At 37.5% G+C, this 19,492-nt stretch overlaps 1 protein-coding gene across 2 annotated transcripts in view; it reads right to left on the reverse strand.

Annotated features, from left to right (window-relative positions):
• Nucleotides 1-19,492, reverse strand: part of NELL2 (neural EGFL like 2) — a 449,663-nt gene that overhangs the window by 424,072 nt on the left and 6,099 nt on the right. Inside the window, exon 1 of one of the 2 annotated variants that reach the window (XM_074403166.1) lies at nt 79-96. The exons of the other annotated variant lie outside the window; for it this stretch is intronic. The gene's annotated coding sequence lies outside the window, so the exon portion shown is untranslated. Of the gene's footprint in view, nt 1-78; nt 97-19,492 lie in introns of those variants that run through there. 2 annotated transcript variants of the gene reach the window in all.

Genomic DNA, 19,492 nt, shown 5'->3' on the forward strand with positions numbered 1-19,492 from the left:
CTTTTCTAAGATAGCATACAGTAGACAATATTAGTGACCCTCTCACCCCACCCATCATGCACAAAAGGAGTTCTCTACCTTTTCAGAGAGTACTGCCATTGTTCATCTTAACAGCTTCAATTCACATGTGGTTTGTACTGTAATGTATTCTTTCTCTTTTATTTGCTCTTCCTCCTGGTCACAATGGAAACAACTTGCACTAAAACTGTCATTTTATAACAAAAATATGTCAACGTCCCACACACAAACTTTGCAAAAAATGTCGGGGTGGATTTTTAAGATGTGAGTATCATGAATATCCTTCCACATTCATTTATTTTTAATATGTGAAGAAATAAGCTCTCTTCCGCTAAAAGAATAGAGAAGATGAGTTTAATCTGGTCAAATCAGTCTTGGTTTTTTAGAGGCACAGTTTTTGGTGTAGTTAGGATTCAACCACATAGTCTAAAACAAATCAAAACAATTTATCATACTTACACAAAGTAAAATGATAATTTGACACAAAGCCAAATATTCATACATTATATACAACTTAGAAATAAACCTTTTTAAATACTATATATATAAGCTTTTAAATATTAACTTCCTATATTTCCTATTTCTGAGAGAAGTAGGGACAGCTGATTGAATTTTTAGTTGTGTGCCCAAATATGATATGTTGAAGTACCAACAACCTACAACCCCCACCTCATCCCTGTGAATGTAACCTTATTTGGAAATAGGGTCTTTGCAGATATAATTAAGTTAAGATGACTTATGCTGGACTAGGGTGGCTCCTGACCAAATGACTGGTATCCTTATAAGAGGAATATTTAACACAGAAATAGACGAGATTAAACACACAGGAATAAAGGCCATGTAGCAATGGAGGCAGAGATTGGAGTGATGCTGCTATCAGCCAAGGAATGCCAATGATGGCCAGCAAACACCAAAAGCTAGATGAAAGACAGAATTCTTCTCCCAGAGACTTCAGAGGGACAACAGCCCCGTAGATATCTTGAACTGAGACTTCAAGTCTCCAGAACTGTGACAATAAATTTCTGTTGTTTTAAATTAACCGATTTGGTATACTTTGTTATGGCAGCTCTAGGGAGCTAATACAGCAGGTCAATTCATTCATTCAGCAATACTTATTGAGTCTGCTATGTCCTGGGCTCTGTACCTAGTGCTGCTGGGATTTGGTGTGAGTAAGTGTAACAAAGTCCCAGTTCTTGGAAGTTCATGTTTTTACAGAGAAGACAGACATTAAACAAACAAAATGTACTATCATTCATTTAACTGCAGTTGCAAACATCATAACTGAAGTACCTCTCTCAAGTCATTCTCTAGCACAGTAATTGGTTTTATTTTCTTCATAATCTTCGTCACTATTGAAATTATCTTCTTTTGTCTTATAATTGTTGTCCGTCTCCCCTCATTCCATTGCTGGCTTTTAGAAGAGTACATGACACTACAGATACCCAATAACTGCTGAATGAATGAATGGGGAAAAAAAGGTACAGGGTGACAAGAGAGCATTTATTAAACAAGTGTGAGCTTTTCTAGAAGACCAAAATGGGAAATTATGTTTGGGCAAAGTAATAAATAGGAGTTAACTGCTCACTGCTCACTGGGGACTAGTAAGTGTTAATTTGAAGACTAGACAGGGAAGAATGTTTTAAGCAAAGAAAATAACACTATAAAAGCCCTAGGCAGGAAAGAAAGGCACATTTAAGAAATTCATAGGTGAAGTTGACGAGGGCCCAAAGAGTAAGGAGAGGCTACATCAAAGAAAGTTTGGTGAAGCAGGCAGGGGCCAGATCATACAGGAATTGAGGCAAGGTTAAACATTTTGACCTTATAGTAGTAAACAATGGGAAACCTTCCCTGAATTTTCCAAAGGTGAGTGAATGATCATATTTGCCTTGTAAAAATTTCTCTCTAGCTCATGACTATGAATTAGAAGAAGACAAGAGTAGAAATAAAGAGATGAGCTAGGGACTATTCTAGCAGCCTGGATGAGAGATGAGGGGAGCTCAGAGAAGGGAATGAGCTATGACAAAATGGACAGATTCAACGTTTATGAAAGTGGTTCAAAAATGTCCAGAAGATTGTAATTGTGATGGATTAGAGGTAGAAGAGTGAAGGACAGGGACAAGGCTTCTGGCTCATGCTGCTGGGTGATCTTTCTTTTTTTTATATAAAGAACTAGAAGAGAATGAGGTACTAAGGGATGGGCAAAAGAGTTTAGTTTTGACCATGTAGAGTTTAGGTTCCAATGAGACGTCCACATGCTGAGGTTGAGAAGTCAGGGTCATCGATGCGTCTGGATCTTGGCAGAGATGCCTGAGCCAGAGACATCGATATTAGGAATCACAGACCTAGATATGGTAACTGAAGCCTTGGGCATTGATGAAAGTACTAAGGGAGAAGAGAAAAAGGTCTTGGACTATGTTTTGAGAAAGTAAAGTACTTGGATATATCCTTAATTTCTTTGCTTCTAGAGGGTTTAAAAAAAATTCTAACCTTAACCTCTTCATAACCTAATTGTTTTCTTTTTAAAATTAAACACATACTGAAAAAAACAAATCTCCTAAGTTTTATTTTTAATGTTGAGATCCCAAATTTCACTTAATGTGGATTATAAAATTTATTCCTTTAGATATATATAGATAGATACAGATATAGATATAGATATAGATATAGATGGTAAACTTATAGCAATTAAATCACTTGGCATTTATTCTTCACATTTGTCAATTTCATATAAGTTTTAGATAAATATTCCCAATACAAAAAATCAATTTGCCTTCCAACATTCAAGTTTCCTGTATAAATATCTATATACAAACCCAAGAAAAGTCACCAGATTGAACTCTCATTTTGTTGTTGCTGTTGTTTGATACAGAGTCTCACTCTGTCACCCGACTGGAGTGCAGTGGTGTGACCTTGGCTCACTGCAACCTCTGCCTGCCAGGCTTAAGCAATTCTGCCTCAGCCTCCTCAGTAGCTGAGATTACAGGTGCATGCCACTACCACCCAGCTAATTTTTTTATTTTTAGTAGAAATGGGGTTTCACCATGTTGGCCAGGCTGGTCTTGAACTCCTGACCTCAAATGATCTATCTGCCTTGGCCTCCCAAAGTGCTAAGATTACATACGTGAGCCACTATGCCCAGCTTTAACTCTTATTTCTTTCTCAAGTTAAAACTCCCCTCTCATTTTCTGATAGGGCTTTCTATTATTGAGAACAAAGGCCTCAAGAAAATTGGTTTCATGGAACACCTTCCTGCAATATTAGAATACATATAAAAATCTCTCTCAAAAGCTAAGATATAAAAAGATATACCTTTATTTTCAATCTGAAGTGATTTTACACACTGGAATGTAAATACAAGTACAATATTTACTGTAAAAAACACACTAAGCATTTTGTTGATATAAAATTTAATGAGTCCATAACTATGCAAACATTGTTACTGGAAGTGAAGGACATATAGATTCTATCTGTCCTTGACTATCTTCTAGAAGAGAGACAAGAAACAGCAATGACTTAATAACATGACCACTTCACAGAACTGCCTTCAGGCCATACAAGTGTGAAAACACATGCAGGAGGCAAGAACACATAAAGATTTTATTTCCAGAAGCTGTGTTTTCAAATAGCCAATACTAGAGAATGTTTATGAAATCCAATTTCTACTTAATGCAGATAATTAAGTAGGTGGTAGGGGATGGGTAAAAGAGTTGCAACTTGCAACTTGCCCATAACTCTTTTCAGATTGCCAATTTTCAGATGTCTCCATACTACTTACAAAATAAAAACTTATTTTAATCATCCGATCTTTGAAGTGTCTTACATCTTATTATAATATATACTTTTTCTGTTCCTGTCCATCATTCCTAACTCAACAATTGGTCATAACATTAACACTTTCTCTCCTGTATTCTCCTTAAGATTTTCTTTCCTGTATTCTCCTACTTACAGAATTAACTTATCAGTGTTGATCACATGGAATTATACACATTGGTACTATAAGGCTTTTCAGAGAACATTTGATTCCATTTTATTTTCATAGGTGAATAAACAAGTTCAAGTGCATTAAATAACTTCCCATAAAACACACACTAATATGTCAAAGTACATAATTTAGTTTTACTTTTCTTTAGTTCAAACTAGCATGCTACTATTTATAAGTAAAAGTTTAACTTTTCACATTTTGGAGGAAAATTGTCTATCATTATACACAACTTTTACCCCACCATAAGTAAGCTTCCCTTTATTAGACATGAATAAACTTCCCAATTATCTTTCAAAGGCTCTTGGCATCCCATGACATAGTAAAGCTCTTGTAAAACAACATCACTGCACTTCAGTTCAGAGCTTTCCTTCTCTCTGTCTCCATGTGAAGATATTTAGTCAGATTTAGAATATTCCTTTACCCCATGGTAAAATAGGAGCTTTATTTCTCTGATAAGTTTGTCTTTATTCATCCTTAATTCATAATATCAAGTATATTAAGGACAAATCCCAAATCTGTAATGCCTTATCACAAAATAGGGATTTGGCTCCCACTGTTGCAGAAATCTCACAGAATAAAACGATTTGTAAATGCTGAAATTTCTAAAAGTAGATTATAAATATATTTTTTATCTCCTTTTGAAGTTTATCATATTTGCTTCTGGTTTCTCAAAGTGACCTCTGGAAATACTGCAATCTTCAAGTAGAAAACAAGTAAAGACTTTCCTGCTTTAATGAAGTAATTTTAAAAATGAGTTTCAAGGGAGGATCCAAGATGGCCAAATAGGAACAGCTCTGGAATGCAGTTCCCAGTGAGCACAGTGCAGAGGATGAGTGCTCACCACATTTCCAAACAAGTTTTCACTGTCCACAGACAGGAGATTCCAGGTCTGAAAAGTGCCAGGAGTTTTCAGTGCAGTGGTTTCAGCCAGTGCCAGGTCAGTGCACAGAAACTCACACTATCTGGGCAGCTGTTTCAACTGGCAACTGGAATGCCTGGGAGACACAGCCACCCATTCAACTGAAAGGGAGGGGGCTGAGACAGGATGCCAGGCAATCTGGCTCAGCGGGCACCACTCCCACAAAACAAGCAATCTCAAACGTTCTGGATTGAGAGTTTCACAGCAAGTGCAGCTGGACCCAGGACAGTCAAGCTCAGTGGAGGGAAGGGCATTCTCCACTACTGAGGCAGTCCGCCACTATCAAGGCAGTTCACACAGCAGCTGGGCAGAGCCTGTGGCAGCTCAGCAATGCCTCTGCTGGCAGACTGTGACTAGACTACTCCGTGCAGGACAGGGCAGCTATGAAAAAAGGCAGCAGCATGACAGAAACTTATAAATAGAGCTGATCTTCCTAGGACAGAGTACCTGGGAAAAGAGGCGGGTATGAGTTCAGCTGCAGCAGACTTAAAAGTACCTGCCCAGCAGCTCTGCATGGAACAACGTAGCTCCCAGCATAGTGCTTGAGCTCCTATAAGGGACAGACTGTCTCCTCAAGCAACTCCCCAACCTTTGTATACTCAAAGAGACACCTCATTAAAGAGAGTTCAGGCCAACGTCTGGCGGGTACCCTTCTGGGATGAGGATAGCAGAGGAAGAAACCAGTGGCAACCTCTGCTGTTCTACAGCCCTGGTGGGTGATCCCCCAGCAAGCAGGGTCTGGAGTGGACCTCCAGCAGTCCTGCAGCAGAGGGGCCTGACTGTTAGAAGGAAAACTAAGAAGCAGAAAGAAATAGCTTCAACATCAACAAAAAGGATGTCCCACTCAGAGACCCCATCCGAAAGTCACCAACTACAAAGACCACAGGTAGATAAAGCCACTAAGATGGGAAGAAACCAGTGCAAAAAGGAGGAAAACACCAAAATCCAGAATGCCTCTCTTCCTCCAAGGGATGACAACTCCTCACTAGCTAGGGATCAAAGTTGGATAAAGAATGAATCTGATGAATTGACAGAAACAGGCTTCAGAAGGCAGGTAATAACAAACTTCAGAGCTAAAAGAACATGTGCTAACCCAATGCAAAGAAACTAAGAACGTAAAAAATAGGTTAGATGAGAAGCTAACTAGAATAAACAGCTTAGAGAAAAATATAAATGACGTAATGGAGCTGAAAAACACAGCATGAGAACTTCACAAAGCATACACAAGTCTCAATAGCCAAATCGATCAAACAGAAGGAAGGATATCAGAGACTGAAGATCAACTCAATGAAATAAAACAGGAAGACAAGATTAGAGAAAAAAGAGTGAAAAGAAATGAACAAAGCCTCCAAGAAATATGGAATTATGTGAAAAGAACTAATCTACGTTTGATAGGTGTACCTGAATGTGATAGAGAGAATAAATCCAAGCTGGAAAACACTCTTCAGGATATTATCCAGGAGAACTTCCCCAACCTAGCAAGGCAGGCCACCATTCAAGTCCAGGAAATACAGAGAACACCACAAAGATATTCCTCAAGAAGTGCAACCCCAAGGCACATAATGGTTAGATTCATCAGGGTTGAAATGAAGGAAAAAATGCTAAGGGCAGCCAGAGAGAAATATCAGGTTACTCACAAAGGGAAGTCCATCAAACTCACAGTGGATGTCTCAGCAGAAACCCTACAAGCCAGAAAAGATTGGGGGCCAATATTCAACAACCTTAGAGAAAGGAACATTCAACCTAGGATTTCATATCCAGATGAACTAAGCTTCATAAGTGAAGGAGAAAGAAAATCCTTTATGGACAAAGCAATTGCTGAGAGATTTTGTCACCATCAGGCCAGCCTTACAAGAGCTCCTGAAAGAAGCACTAAACACAGAAAGGAACAACCAGTGCCTGACACTCCAAACACGTGCCAAATGGTAAAGACTATAGACACAATGAAGAAAATGTGTCAACTAATGGGCAAAACATCCAGCATGCAGCTAGCATCAAAATGGCAGGATCAAATTCACGCATAACAATATTAACCTTAAATGTAAATGGCTAAATGCCCCATTCAAAAGACACAGACAGGCAAATTGGATAAAAAGTCAAAACCCATTGGTGTGCTGTATTCAGGAAATGCATCTCAGGTGCAAGGACACACATAGGCTAAAAATAAAGGGATGGAGGAAAATTTATCAAGAAAATGGAGAGCAAAAAGAAGCAGGAGTTGCAATCCTAGTCTCTGATAAAATGGACTTTAAACCAACAATGATCAAAAGAGACAAAGAAGGGCATTACGTAATGGTAAAAGGATCAATGCATCAAGAAGAACTAAAGATCCTAAATATATATACACCCAATACAGGAGCACCTAGGTAAATTAAGCAAGTTCTTAATGACCTACAAAGAGACTTGGACTCTCACACAATAATAGTGGGAGACTTTAACACTCCATTATCAATATTAGATCAAAGAGACAGAAAATTAACAAGGATATCCAAGACTTGAACTCAGATCTGGACCAAGAGGACCTAATAGACATCTACAGAACTCTCCACCCCAAATCCACAGAATATACATTCTTCTCAGCACCACATCACACCTACTCTAAAATTGACCACATAATTAGAAGTAAATCACTCCTCAGCAAATGCAAATGAACAGAAATCACACAGTCTCTCAGACCACAGTGCAATCAAATTGGAACTCAGAATTAAGAAAGTAACTCAGAACTGCACAACTTTATGGAAATTGAACAACTTGCTCCTGAATGTTGACTGGATAAACAATGAAATGAAGGCAGAAATAAAGATGTTCTTTGAAACCAACGAGAATGAAGATACAACATACCAGAATCTCTGGGACACATTTAAAGCAGTGTCTAGAGGGAAATTTGTAGCAATAAATGCCCACCAGAGAAGCAAGGAAAGATCTAAAATAGACACCCTATTGTCAAAACTGAAAGAGCTAGAGGAGCCAGATCAAAGGAGCAGAAGACAAGAAATAACTAAGATCAGAGCAGAATTGAAGGCAATAGAGACACAAAAAACCTTCAAAAAATCAATAAATCCAGGAGTTGGTTTTTTGAAAAGATCAACAAAATAGACCATTAGCCAGATTAATAAAAAAAGAAAAGGAAGAAGAATCAAATAGAAGCAATAAAAAAAAAATGATAAAGGGGACATCACCACTGATTCCACAGAAATACAAACTACAGTCAGAGAATTACTACAAATAACTCTATGCACATGAACCAGTAAACCTGGAAGAAATGGATAAATTCCTGGACACTTGCCCCTTCTCAAGCCTAAATCAGGAAGAAGTTGAAACCTTGAACAGACCAATAACAAGGGCTGAAGTTGAGGCAGCAAATAAGAGCCTACCAACCAAAAAAAGTCCAGGTCCAGATGGGTTCACAGCTGAATTCTACCAGATGTTCAAAGAGGAATTGGTACCATTCCTTCTAAAACTATTCCAAACAATAAAAAAAGAGGGAATCCTTCCCAAATCATTTTATGAGACCAACATCATCCTGATACCAAAACCCGGCAGAGACTCAACAAAAAAAGAAAACTTCAGGCCAATATTCACGATGAACAGAGATGCAAAAATCTTCAATAAAATATTGGCAAACCAATTGCGACAGCACATCAAAAAGCTTATCCATCAAAAACAAGTAGGCTTCATTCCGAGGATGCAAGGCTGGTTCAACGTACGCAAGTCTATAAACATAATCCAACACATAAACAGAACCAAAGACAAAAACCACATGATTATCTCAATAGATGCAGAGAAGGCCTTCGACAAAATTCAACACCCTTTATGCTAAAAACTCTCAACAAACTAGGTATTGAAGGATCATATCTCAAAATAATTAAAGCTATTTACAACAAACCTACAGCCAATATCACACTGAATGGGCAAAAACAGGAAGCATTCCCTTTGAAAACCAGCAATACACAAGGATGCCCTCTCTCACCACTCCTATTCAATATAGTATTAGAAGTTCTAGCCAGAGCAATTAGGAAATTTAAAAAAGGGTATTCAATTAGGAAAAAAGGAAGTCAAATTGTCTCTATTTGCAGACAACATAATTGTATATTTGGAAGACCCTAATCATCTCAGCCCAAAATCTCCTTAAACTGATAAGCAACTTCGGTGAAGTCTCAGGATACAAAATCAATGTGCAAAAATCACAAGCATTTCTATACACCAATAACAGACTAACAGAAAGCCAAATCATGAGCAAACTCCCATTCACAATTGCTACAAAGAGAATAAAACACCTAGGAATGTAACTAACAAAGGATGTGAAGGACCTCTTCAAGAAGAACTATAAACCATTGCTAAAGGAAATAAAAGAGGACAAAAACAAATGGAGAAACATTCCATGCTCATGGTTAGGAAGAATCAATATCGTGAAAATGGCCATACTGCCCAAAGTAATTTATAGATTCAACACTATCCCCATCAAGCTCCCAATGACCTTCTTCACAGAACTGGAAAAAAACCATTTTAAACTTCATAGGGAACCAAAAGAGAGCCCACATAGCCAAGACAATCCTAAGCCAGAAGAACAAAGCCAGAGGCATCACACTACCTGATTTCAAACTATATTACAAAGCTACAGTAATCTCAAAACAGCATGGTTCTGGTACCAAAACAGAGATATAGACCCATGGAACAAAACAGAGGCATTGGAGGCCACACATCTACAACCATCTGATCTTTGACAAACCTGACAAAAACAAGCAATAGGGAAAGGATTCCCTGTTTAATAAATGGTGTTAGGAAAACTGGCTAGCAATGTGCAGAAAGCAGAAACTGGACCCCTTCCTGTCACCTTACACTAAAATTATCTCCACATGGATTAAAGATTTAAACATAAAACCTAACACCATAAAAACACTAGAAGAAAATGTAGGCAAAACCATCCAGGACATATGCATAGGCAAGGACTTCATGACTAAAACACCAAAAGCAATGGCAACAAAAGCTAAGATAGACAAATGGGATCTAATTAAAATTCAGAGCTTCTGTATAGCAAAAGAAACCATCATTAGAGGAAATCGGCAACCAAAAAAATGGGAAAAAATTTTTGCAGTCTGCCCATCTGACAAAGGGCTAATATGCAGAATCTACAAAGAACTAAAACAGATTTACCAGAAAAACAAACAAACAAACAAACAAATGTATCCAAGGGACAGAGTGGGGTGGGGAGTTGGTGGGGGGATGGCATGGGGAGAAATGCCAGATATAGGTGATGGGGAGGAAGGCAGCAAATCACACTGCCACGTGTGTACCTATGCAACAGTCTTGCATGTTCTTCACATGTACCCCAAAACCTAAAATGCCATAAAAAAAATAAATAAAAATAAAAAATGGGCAAAGGATATGAAAAGACAGTTTTCAAAAGAAGACATATATGAGGCCAACAAACTTAAGAAAAAATGCTCATCATCACTTATTATTACAGAAATGCAAACCAAAACCAGATTGAGTTATCATCTTATACCAGTTAGAATAGCAGTCATTAAAAAATCTAGAGACAACAGATGCTGGAGAGGATGTGGAGAAATGGAAACACTTTTACACTGCTGTTGGGAGTTTAAACTAGTTTAACCATTGTGGAAGACAGTGCGGCGATTCCTCAAGAATCTAGAAATAGAAATTCCATTTGACCCAGCAATTCCATTGCTGAGTATATACCCAAAGAATTATAAATCATTCTATTATAAAGACATATGCACACGTATGTTCATAGCGGCACTGTTTACAATAGCAAAGACCTGGAACCAACCCAAATGCCCGTCGACCATAGACTGGACAATACCTCATAGAATATTATGCAGTCAGAAAAAACGATAAGTTTGTGTCCTTTTTAGGGACATGGATGATTCTGGAAACCATCATTCTCAGCCAAGCTACACAAGAAAAGAAAATCAAACACCGCATGTTCTCACTCATAGGCGGGTGTTGAACAATGAGAACACATGGACACAGGGAGGGGAGCATCACACACTGGGGTCTGTTGTGGGGGGACCAAGGGAGGGACATTGGGTGGGGTATGGAGGTGGCGAGATTGGGGAGGGATAACATGGGGAGAAATGCCAGATGTAGGTGACTTGGGGATGAAGGCAGCAAACTACATTGCCACGTGTGTACCTATGCAACAATCCTGCATGATCTGTACATGTACCCCAGAACCTAAGGTACAATAAAAATAAAAAGCTTCAAAACAAATGAGTTTCAAAGACAAACTATTAGAATGTCACCATGCACACAGGGAGAGAAAGGAATTTCTTAGTTAAGTATGCCTCAACATCCACAATCTCAGGTTGTACATTTATATATAGCAGAAGGATTAAGACTTTCTCATGTTCTCATTGCAAACTGAATAAAATCCAAACTGACTAAATCCTAGAAGACACACTGACACCGCCTAACACCGACCAACTCCAGCCCTATAATAGACCACTTTCTCACTCCTGCCTATCGGCCACTGTGTCTCTTGAAAATTACATAAGTTGTTATAAGAAATAATACAGATAGTACCTATATGTCCTTCACTCCCAATGGCAATGTTTTCATAACTATGGATGCATTAAATTTTATGTCAACAAAATGCTTAGTGCATATTTTACAGCAAATTTTGCACTTGTACTTACTTTCCAGTGTATAAAACCACTTTAGATTGAAAATAGAGGTACATAGTTTTATATCTTAGCTTTTTATAGGGATTTTTATATGAATTCAAATATTGTAGGGAGATATTCTATGAAACCAATTTTCTTTAACTCAATAGCAACTAAACTTTTCAATTGTGCACTATGATTAATAAAGAAAACAAAATATATATATGTGCTAGAGTGTTAATAGGTAAATAACAAACATAGAAAAATGAAAAGATAAATTAATATATTTAGAAAATATTATTTATTGTAAATATGATTTGAATTTCACTAAAAACATTATCTTATGCTTTTTAATATGCTACTTTTATTTGAAATTCTTATTTTTTTCCTTTGACATAAACCAGTTCCAACATGAAAACAAGAAAAAAAAAGAAAGGAAAGTTACCAGCCACATCCAACTGCAACAGCTTTGCTTTAGATTTTCCTAATGCCTGGAATATTCTTATCTTTGATCTTTGCACACAGTGGCCTTCCCTGACCATCCTGTCTATACACACCCACCTCAGGTCTCTCCCATTAGCCTGCAGGGCATTTGTAACTATCCAAAATTATCACTATTTTACAAGTTTGTGGCCCAAATTTTCCCACTAGATTCTAAAATACATGAAGGAAAACACCTTAATCCAATTTACCACTAAGTCCCCAGGCACATACATCAACGCCCAGCACATAGTTGATGTTCAATTAATAAGTATTAAATAAATATAAAGTTGACTTAGTCAAATGCTTTATTTACATTTTATTTATTGTCTTTTTGCTAGGCACTACCTAACAACAAAATTTTTAAATAGAATTATTCAAATACCTGAGATCAGGAGGAAATCCAAATCCTAAAATGATAAAACTTTAGTGTTGATCTTGAGTTTAGAAATCATCTAGTACAGTTTCTTTGTCTTACAGGGGAACAAACTAAGGGACAGAGATAACAGTGACTTGCCCAAGGTAACGCAAGCTTTTCATTATTTCTAGGAAAGAAGCTGCAGAGTCAGATCCTGAATGGGATATTTAAAGCAGCAGCATAAGAAGTTTGGTTCTCACCAATGAAGTTAACTTTACTATTATAAATATAAGAATGATTACTATTAATACTACTCTGATTAGAACACTGTGTGGATGTGATTTAACCGTTTGCTTATTATCTGTGTGAATAACTATGTAGAAAACACAAGCCAAGTCCTTTAAACACCAAACACTTAGATCAATACTGTCACCAAATAATGAGTTCCATCGACTCGATCGATTGACAGATTATCACTTGCTCAAACAGGCTGACAGTAAAAAGCAAGGACTGCAGTCCAAAATGATTTAATCATCAGCACCATAAAAGACAAACACACTGAGGCAACCACATTGAATTGATTATTTAATTTTGTGTGTATGTTAAGGCTTGCAGTACTCACACAGTGTCTGTAACAGAGGGATCAATAAATATTGAATTAAATTGCTACTAAGTAACTGTCAAATGGCAGTTGGCCAGATGGATAAATGACAGACTGAAGGAAAGAATCATTCAGTTAATCAATTTGAATCACGATACCTTCAATCATTAGATGTGTGTTGCTCTCCTTTTTCTGTCTTAACTGCTTTGTACAGTTTTATGTACAGCCCCGTTGATCCTTCTGGCATCATTTGGTCAAAGAACCCTTAGAGTTGAGGTTAATTTAGGATTGGAATAAACCTTAACAATTTGATATCTTTTTTTCTGAGACGGAGTTTCGCTCTCGTTACCCAGGCTGGAGTGCAATGGCGCGATCTCGGCTCACCGCAACCTCCGCCTCCTGGGTTCAGGCGATTCTCCTGCCTCAGCCTCCTGAGTAGCTGGGATTACAGGCACGCGCCACCATGCCCAGTTAATTTTTTTGTATTTTTAGTAGAGACGGGGTTTCACCATGTTGATCAGGATGGTCTCGATCTTTTGACCTTGTGATCCACCCAAAGTGCTGGGATTACAGGCTTGAGCCACCGCGCCCGGCCAAGAATTTGATTTCTCTATGAAGACTTCACTTTGCCCAACCTCATCTCCTTGGGATGACTACCTACCCACTTTTTAAAGATATTCACAACTGTGCTTCCTTTAATGACTTGTAGGTACTTAGCAACAGAACATGTGGGAAATCTTTCCTAATAAATGACACAAAAAGCACTTTAGTAGCAATTTTAGTTTATCAAGTACTTTTAAAACTCATTCTTTTAAGAAGATCACAGCATTTTGGAACAGAAACATGGCATCTTTTGACTAACCTGTTGAGGTAATAAATTTGGTGGGTTTTAAGTACTTTCAAAATTCATACAGAGCTCACCCAGTAGATCCTAGGTGGTTTGTACTTTACACATTGAAAAAGTGAGATGTGGGAAAATTAGGGTGTAAAGAGGAAAAAATAACAGTTTCCCTTTCACCCCAGTAGGCTCTTTTCAGCATTTTGCTGAGGAAAGCCTTGGCTTGCAGCAAGTAACATAACTTGACAAGTCCCCTTTGCAAAAGTCTTTATTGTGCCTTACGGAAAGAGCGCAATTAGAAAGCCTAAGCTACTCCTTACACATTACAAACAGAATATTTCATAATAAAATTGGTAGACTTCACTAAAAGCCACCTGACATGGCAGTTACAAATACGTTAGTGGTTTAAAGGGCAGGTTCTGGAGTTACAAGAACTTGCCTTTAGATCCCAAGCCCCACTCACCAGCCGTCTGACCCTTCATAAATTATTAAATTTCTGTGTGCATCAATATCCTCATCTGTGAACCCAGAATAATGCTACCTCTCCATACAACTATCGTATGAATTAAATAAAGGCATGATGTGTCTAACACATAATAGGCTTTCAAAAAACATAATAGTAGTGGTAATAATTATATACATGGCTTAACAACTTAAAGTACCAACTAAAAGCACAAACATATCTGCTAGTGTGCATTCAGAGCTTTTAAACTTAACCACGGCTCTTCCATCCACTCGCCACTATTAAATCAAAATAAAAAGAAATACATAAAAATGAACTGCAAGCTGTCTTCTCTTGCAAAAGTTTTCTAATTAGCACTCTAATTCACTCCTTACAAATGTGCAATTCATAAACACAAACTGTTGTCTCAGACACTGGTAAGTGATTTTGTGAATGTAAATGCATTACAAATTCATTTTAATTAGACATAATTAAGAATTGCACACACTAATTTATTTGTTTTCTCTTGATGCTTGGGCTTTTTATTTAATAAATTTCTGATTATAACAAGAAGACTGTTTTAGGGCATTACTTAAAATCTTTAGTATTTGGGGCCAATATGTATTTTTTATTAACTTTACCCAGTATGATCAAAGCGAATCTCAAAAATAATTTACTGCCAAAATATTTTAAATACAAGTCTTCCAAACTTCTTTCAAGCAATGTTTGTTTTTTGAAAGGAATAATAAAATTTTGTTTTCCTAGCAGATCCAATTAAAACTGTCCTTTGCACATAAAAGGGCCAAAAATCATTACTATAAACTGATTCAAATGCAAATTTATCTGGAAACTTTAGGAAGCCTTAACTTCAAAAGGATACAATTAAAAAAATATTTAGAACAAAACTGAGGGTGCAAATTAAACACTAAAATACATAGTAAAAAAAAAATTAGTCCCATATCTAATGTTTTTCTATATAAGACTAAACAAATTGAATTTTTAAAAACAGAATTTAGTAGAAGACCCACCTGTCAGATCAGACGGACTCGGATAATGCTAGCATTGCTGAACAACCATAAAGAAATGGACTGAGCCCTATGCAAGAGCTTTAAAAATTATTACAAAAGGCATAGAAATATCCAGTGAATTAAGCAGCTCACTGATTTTGAACACCCAAACTACAAGTAGTACTAAAAAAATTAAAATTCTATCCATAAGCTTTAAAAAATAATTTCTTTTTTTTTTTTTTTTTTTTTGAGACGGAGTTTCACTCTTGTTACCCAGGCTGGAGTGCAATGGCACGATCTCGGCTCACCGCAACCTCCGCCTCCTGGGTTCAGGCAATTCTCCTGCCTCAGCCTCCTGAGTAGCTGGGATTACAGGCACCTGCCACCATGCCCAGCTAATGTTTTGTATTTTTAGTAGAGACGGGGTTTCATCATGTTGACCAAGGTGGTCTCGATCTCTTGACCTCGTGATCCACCCGCCTCGGCCTCCCAAAGTGCTGGGATTACAGGCTTTAGTCACAGCGCCTGGCCTAAAAAATAATTTCTAATTCATAATATATAAACATTAGGTAGACTATGTTTATTTAAAGAAAAAAAATATATTGCACAAAAATCCTGTATCTCATTTCTGTTTATAACTTGTGTACTCACTCCTGTTATTGACTATGGCTATTACCATGGACTTCTCTAAAATATGTCGTAAATCAGACCTATTATGAAGTGATGGCCTTACATTCTTTCTTACATGTCACTTTTATACGTAAAAAAAGACAAGGGGAGGATACTTTTAAAAATAAAATCCTGAGCTGCTAGATTCCAAATAATTGGAAGAACTACAGCGCCATCTTGTGGAACAAAGTAACTAATTAGTGAAATGCTTTGATTCTGTTAAAAAAAAAAATTGAATTTTTTGGCCATCAACTCCAGTTTCTTTTAATTATCTATTATTTTAAAACGCTTCAGTCTGAAACATCTGTCAAAGAGCAAAAACCACTATTATGCTAGAACACTAACATACATAATACAGAAACCAGGTGATTATGGCCAACTATGTCACAAATAAAGAAAAATAAAAGGTTAATATTATATGTTGCCTGGAACCAAAGAAAAAATCTGAATTTTTTGCTTTTTATCCTTTTTAAAAAATTGAAAGGTAATAAGAAAACCCTTAACATGGCTGAGGTGCAGATTCTGAATATTACAGAAGCATATCTTTTAATATTCATAATCTGAAAGAAGGAAGTAAATCAAGGAGGTTTGAGAGGAAATAAGATTGGGAAGTTGGAATTAGAATAGCACATTTTTGTTTATTTCTTCTTAGTTCAATTAACAAAATTTATTGAGAGGCTACAATGTGCCAAGCACTTGTTAGGCCCTAGGAGTAAAAAAATGAATATATATAGTCCCTTCCTTAAGACACATAGAAACTAGTAAAGTATACACATTGTTTCAAGGCAGAGGAAATGCACAGGAAGGCCACGGGGGCCTGATACAGTTTGGATATTTGTCCTCTCCAAACTTCACCTTAAAATTTGATCCCAATGTTGAAGGTAGGGCCTATTGGGAGATGTTTGGATCATGGGGGCAGATCCCTCAAGAATAGATTAATGTCCTCCCTCCAGAATGAATGAATTCTTACTGTTTGTTCCTGCAAGAGCTTTTTGTTTAAAAGAGCCTGACACTACCTCCACCCCTTGCTTTCTCTCTCGCCATGTGACCTCTGCATACACAGGCTCCCCTTTATTTTTCACCATGAATGGAAGCATCCTAAGGCTCTCAACAGATGCCCAGTCTTGAATAAGATATCACAATAGTGAGCTAAATAAATCTTTTCTTCTTTATAAATTTTTCAACTTCATGTATTCCCTTATAGCAACACAAAATGGATGAAAATAAGGTACCTACATCAGTCTGGGAATTCATGGCAGAATGCTGAACAAAAATCTTGACAGGTAAGAGAAAGGGGAGAATATTTTTCACTCATTTTCACAAATCATTGCGTAGAAACCAAATGGTAAAACCCTGGTTTCTTCCTTCCTTCCTTCCTTCCTTCCTTCCTTCATTCCTTCTTTCCTTCCTTCCTTCCTTCCTTCCTTCCTTCTTTCCTTCCTTCCTTCCTTCCTTCTTTCCTTCCTTCCTTCTTTCCTTCCTTCCTTCCTTCCTTCTTTCCTTCCTTCCTTCCTTCCTTCCTTCCTTCTTTCCTTCCTTCCTTCCTTCTTTCCTTCCTTCCTTCCTTCCTTCCTTCCTTCCTTCCTTCTTTCCTTCCTTCCTTCCTTCTTTCCTTCCTTCCTTCCTTTCCTTCCTTCCTTCCTTCCTTCCTTCCTTCCTTCTTTCCTTCCTTCCTTCCTTCCTTCTTTCCTTCCTTCCTTCCTTCTTTCCTTCCTTCCTTCCTTCCTTCCTTCCTTCCTTCCTTCCTTCCTTCTTTCCTTCCTTCCTTCATTCCTTCTTTCCTTCCTTCCTTCCTTCCTTCTTTCCTTCCTTCCTTCCTTCTTTCCTTCCTTCCTTCCTTCCTTTCCTTCCTTCCTTCCTTCCTTCCTTCCTTCCTTCCTTCCTTCTTTCCTTCCTTCCTTCCTTCCTTCCTTCTTTCCTTCCTTCCTTCCTTCTTTCCTTCCTTCCTTCTTTCCTTCCTTCCTTCCTTCTTTCCTTCCTTCCTTCCTTCTTTCCTTCCTTCCTTCCTTCTTTCCTTCCTTCCTTCTTTCCTTCCTTCCTTCCTTCCTTCTTTCCTTCCTTCCTTCCTTCTTTCCTTCCTTCCTTCCTTCTTTCCTTCCTTCCTTCTTTCCTTCCTTCTTTCCTTCCTTCCTTCCTTCTTTCCTTCCTTCCTTCCTTCTTTCCTTCCTTCCTTCCTTCTTTCCTTCCTTCCTTCTTTCCTTCCTTCCTTCTTTTCTTTTCTCCTTTTTTATTTTAGGTCAGGATTTCACGAGCAGATTTGTTATACAGATAAATTGCCTGTCACAGGGGTGTGGTGCACAGATTGTTTCATAACCCAGGTAATCGGCATAGAACATGATCGGCAGTATGTCACTCCTCTCTCCTCCCGCTCTCCAACCTCAAGTAGGCCCTACTGCCTATTGTTCCCTTCATTTCCATTCGTATTCAATGTTTAGTCCCTGCTTATCGGTGAGATCATATGATATTTAATTTTCTGCTCCTACATTAGTTGACTTAGGATTATGGCCTCTAGCTGCATCCATGTTGCTGCAAAGGACATTACCTTATTATTTTTTTATGGCTGAGTAGTATTCCGTAGTGTATGTGTACCACATTTTCTTTATCCAGTCTACCATTGATGGGCATTTAGGTTGATTCCATGACTTTGCTATTGTAGAGTGCCAAACATATTTTTCAAAGTACTCCCCAGACAACTATGCATCCATACAAACTAAAAAAAGCACAGAGTACAGAATGACCCTTTGGTACAATTAAACATGCTCTTCTTCTGTGCTCCTATGTTTTGTTCATAACCTACTATAAAACTCCTTATGAATAAACATTAATAATTATTTACCTGTTTGCCTCTCCTAAGAGATCATGAGCTCTTTAAAAATCAAAACTATCTTATTCATCCCTCTATACTTAACCCCAACCATGTGCAAATTCAGCAATCAACATATTTGTTGAATTGAATTAATCATATTTTACAGTAGTGTTTAGCCAAAATAATAAGTTCATTAATAAAAACCATAGAGGTATCAGACCAGCACCAAACAACAGTATCACTGATTCATTTCTAACGTTGTCATTTATCAAGCTCTTGTTTTGGGGTTTTTCAGTCCTGGATCTATTTTTATAAAATCTGATCAAACAAGGACAACAGATAAAAGAAAAATTATCTCTATCTTATCTATGTTTTTATTTGTGGGTGGGAGCTTGGTGTGATTTTTTTTCCTAAAACAATTATCTTTTTTTAAATAAAAATCTAAAGAGGCAACTTGCTAACATGGTAGAGAACAAAAAAGAATAAAGGGAGAAAACGTAAAATTTCCCACAAAGATGACTTAAAGCCCAGTGTGGTGCATTTGCTCTCAATTCCCTCCTCTTTGCTTCTGACCTCTCTCAACTAGTTTGTTTGTTTGTTTGTTTGTTTGTTTGTTTGTTTGTTTGTTTGTTTGTTGAGACAGGGCCTCACTCTGTTAACCAGGCTGGAGTGCAGTGGCTGGATCTCAGCTCGCTGCAACCTCCGCTTCCCGGGTTCAAGTGATTCTCCTGCCTCAGCCTCTCGAG

This window comes from Saimiri boliviensis, chromosome 7 (genome assembly GCF_048565385.1).
Source record: "Saimiri boliviensis isolate mSaiBol1 chromosome 7, mSaiBol1.pri, whole genome shotgun sequence".
Lineage (NCBI taxonomy): Eukaryota > Metazoa > Chordata > Mammalia > Primates > Cebidae > Saimiri > Saimiri boliviensis.